The following is a 4,569-nucleotide window of genomic DNA, read 5'->3' on the forward strand; positions in this document are numbered from 1 at the left end:
AAGAAAAGAAAAGAAAAGAAAAGAAAAGAAAAGAAAAGAAAAGAAAAAGAAAAAATGCAATTTAAGATGTTGCTGAACTTAGCTTCTCTTTCCAGGAATATTCTAGAATTTTCATGAGAGATGGTTTATGAGTATTTTGAAAGGAGAAATCACTAAAAGAGAATGTTCATGGCTTCATAAATAGAAGACCATGTCAGACTAACATTCAACTTTTGACAAGGTAACTGAACAGTAAATCAAAGGATTTTTTTTTTGAGAGACAGAGAGTATATTTGGATTTCAGAAATTATCTGAAAAAATCTTTTATGCTATCTTTGTGGCCAAAATGGAGAAATGGGGCCTGGATAATACATTGTTGTGGAAATAACCTGGGACAAAATAAAATAATTTCTTTATACACCAAACCAATATTTTCCATTCCCTTAAAAATAATATGTAATATGTCTTCCTTTCTTCATCATTATTTCTTTTACATGGTTTGACATTGAGTTCACAAAATTTTAGTATATATAATTTAATTCTTCATAGTAGAACCAAACTTGCTTACATTGGATATTAAGAGTACCCTTGATGGAGAGTCACTTCTCACAAGTATAGCCTTGCCTATAGGTTTTAAACAGAGTTTAAATCAGGTGAGTCCTCAGGCTACTAAAGAAACATTTTCTCCATCTCTTCAATAAATCTCTTAACCTTCTTTTTTGTGTGTGTGGCATGATGAAAGGAGGTATTCTATGTCCATTTTGAAATATCTTTAATTCTGAAACTACTTATTTTGAGTATATTAATATATTTCTGAGTTGCTTATTCCCTCAATGGAGGTAAGACTTTCAGGCCCACTGAAAGTTAAAAAAAAAATCTCCAAAATTTATTGGGATGGAAGTTTTACAGAATATTATTATCGTTATTGTAGTAGTAGTAGTAGTAGTAGTAGTAATAGTAATAGTAGTAGTAGTAGTAGTAGTTTTAATGTTTGTAAAGCACATTACAAATTTTATCATATTTTATCCTAATATCAATCCAGAGGTGTAGATGTTGTTATTATCCCTATATCCCTACATGAAGAAACTAAGATAAATATAAGTTAAATGACTTCCCTAGGGTTCACAAGTAGTAAGTATATTTGAGGCTCAATTTGAATCAAGGTGTTCTTCACTCCTTGTCTAGCTCTCTCCACTGTGCCACCTAGTTGAGGGAGATGACCAGCTTTTTCAGACTTAATAGATTTCTTCTGAAAAGCGTTTTGCTATAACTTTGATAAAGATACTTTAATCAGTTAAAAATGGTCTTTTATTAATCTTTAGTATAGAAACATTGTATTATCTTGTCCATTACAAGAATTTATACTTCACTGCATTTTTTTAAAATGTTCCTTGTCTTCTAAATGTTCTTCCAAATTCAAGAATTCCCTGATGTAATGTAGAGGCACTCTAGCCACCAGGTTCTTTGAAGGTCTTTGTTTCTGAGAAATAATATGGCTGCTTAGCAGCAAAAGTTTTTTAGGTTGTAAATGGTAGAGCAGAAAAGCTGAGTTCTCCCAACATTCTCCTCCACATAACTTTAAAATATAAACTCAGAGCCAAAAACAGTCAGAGTAAGACATTCTTTCAGCCCAAGACAACATAGGGGTTAGAAAGAGATCTATGCCATGAGGGAGGAGCTGGCCCAGAGCCAACATAGATGATACACCAATGGTAGGACTAGGTGGTGGAAACAGAAGAAGCAGAAGCTTCAGGAGCTTTCAAGGCAGAGATGATGAGGGGATCTGGCAACTGGTCAGAAAGAGATTACTGGGTACCCTTATGCTAGAATTGGATGCAGGACCATATATTATTTGGAAACCTCACTGCGGAGGGATTCTGGGAAGATGGTGGAGTAGGTCAGAAATTTCCAGATTCTCCAGATTTCTTCCACAAACAGGCAGAAAGACCACTATGAAATGAATATGGATCAGCAAAAATAAAAGGGCAAAGCAGTTGTTCTCATAAGACAACTTGAGAGACCACAGAAAAGACAGGACCTGCAGGGGCTGAGGTTTGCCCTGAGTGAAGTGTATACACCTCCAGGCCAACTTCATTGAATCAACAAGCAACTATTGTCCTGAGCATAATTCCATTGAGAAGTGGACTAGGCCTCAAGAAATTTCAACTCAATTTCCACCTTGTAGGCTCAGAACTTTCACCTCATGAACTTTTACCTCACAAACTTCCATGTAAGGAACAGTAGATGGCTGAGTAGGGGAAGATTAAAGAACCCCAGGACCCCTGCTGTTTCTGGAGGCCAGATCTAGGTCTGCTGACCAGAAGTGATCCCAGGGAAGAAATATTTCAACAGAAGACATATAAGGAAAACATTAAAGACTAATTATAAGGCACTCATTAAGGTTAAACTGTTTACTTATTATGTATATGAAAATGTTATCAGTATTCTTAAAATTTTCATCATTACTATTGCAGTTTGTAAGAAAGGTTAGGGCTGAGTTGTGTATGATGGAGTGATTCTAAAAAAAACAAAATTGTATAGGAATATGTAAAAGGGAGCAATTGCATTATAAAAATGGGCATGAAGGGAAGAACTAATACAAAGGAAGCAGGTAGGGGTGGAAGGCTGGTAATTTTGTATACCTACTCTCATCTGGATTGAAGAGGGAAAAATGTGTACATCTGAAAGGGTGTAAAAGCCTTCAGAACATTGTAGAGAGGTGAGAAAATTGGAGGACAGGGTGGGGTAGACTTTTAGAGGAGTATGTAGTTTGGGGTTTGGGAGGGGGGCATGAGTGAGTGGGGACTCTTTGAGGTGTGGGTGAAGTGGGAGGTAGGAGGGTAGGGGAAGAAGATGAGGTAACAGGGATAGGGTAAAAAGAAAGGCTAAGAAAAAATAGTGAGTAAAAATAAGATAGAGGGAAATTCACAAATAGTAATTATAACTCTGTGAATAAATGTTTATAGCAGCTTTTTTGTGGTAGTAAAGAACTGGAAATTACAGGGATCAATCCCCATCAATTGGCGAATAGCTGAACAAGTTGTGGTGTATGGTTGTGATGGAATGCTACTATGTTATAAGAAATGATGAGCTCAGTGATCTTAGGCTCAATGAAAAGACTTGCATGAAACGGTGAAGAGTGAAATGAGAAGAAATAAGAGAACATTGTATACAGTAACAGGAATATTGTTTTAAGAATAACTTTGACTAAGTAATTTTAACCATTATAAATACACAAATTAAAAATAAAGAAAAATGAAGATGAAGAAAAATGCCATCTGCATCCAGAGAAAGAACTGATAAATAAAAGTATATATGGGATAATTATACATACACACAGACACACACACACACACACACACACACACATATATATATATACACATACATATAGATACACATATACATACATACATATACACATTATATATATAGATACATATTAGAGACAAATAGCCATATATATACATATTGCTATATAAGTATATACATATTGCTATATATATGCATATTGCTATACATACACATATTGATATGCACACACACATATATACACACATATATATTCATACATACATACATACATATATATATATATATATATATATATATACACACACACATAGCCGTATATATGGCTATTTGTGTGTAATGGTAGCCATCTCTGGGGGCGAATTAAAATAAAAAATAAAAAAGCTAACTTTATTATTTATTTAAAAAGAATAGCAAGTTGTATATAATAGATTTTCATTTTCATGTGCACTCATCTTTTTGATTATACTGTGTTATGGAAATGCTTGTTTTATTCCATAAATATTAAAAATTAAATATATTTTTTTAAAAGAAAGAAAAAAGAAACTCCATTTGTCTATGACCACCTCTGGGTCATAGTTCAAGGGCGGAGAGGAGAACTTTTGGTCAAGAGGCAGAGGGGCACTATCACTTCTAGCCCCAAAGGATCAGGGACCCTAAGGAAAGTATTGTTTCCAGTCCCCAGGGAATAAGATGGATGAGAAATAGTATCTATTGCAATCTGAAGGGATCAGGGACCCTTCCTGGGTAAGTACCAGAACTCAGACAAGAGGGCAGTGACCACACCTATCCGCAGATCACACCACCTTGGAAGCACTGAAAACTTCCCAAACCAGAGAACTAGCTTTGAAAACATCAATTTGAAAAAAACTGAAGCATGATACAGAGGGTCCCCCCTCCCCTCGCCATGATGGGAACAGAGCCTACCCTGAACAAAAATGTTTCATATTAAAAAATAGGACAGAAAAATGAGGAAAGAACAACAAACAAAAAAGAACTTGATAATAATAACGCTACTATGACAAGGGAAGATCAACACATAAACTCAGAAGAAGATAATGAAGTCAAAACAGCCACATGCAAAGCTCTAAAGAGGACACAAGAATTCCCTGAAGAACTACATGTAACTGGGAAATATAGAGACAGAGAGAGGGAGATACAGAGACAGAGATGGAGACAGAGACTCAGAGAGTGACAGGACAGAGAATGACAGAAATAGAGAGTGACAGAAAGAGAGAGAGAGAGAGAGAGAGAGAGAGAGAGAGAGAGAGAGAGAGA

The sequence above is a fragment of the Vombatus ursinus genome, unplaced genomic scaffold, assembly GCF_900497805.2.
Source record: "Vombatus ursinus unplaced genomic scaffold, bare-nosed wombat genome assembly UNPS02007284.1, whole genome shotgun sequence".
In the NCBI taxonomy this organism is placed as follows: domain Eukaryota; kingdom Metazoa; phylum Chordata; class Mammalia; order Diprotodontia; family Vombatidae; genus Vombatus; species Vombatus ursinus.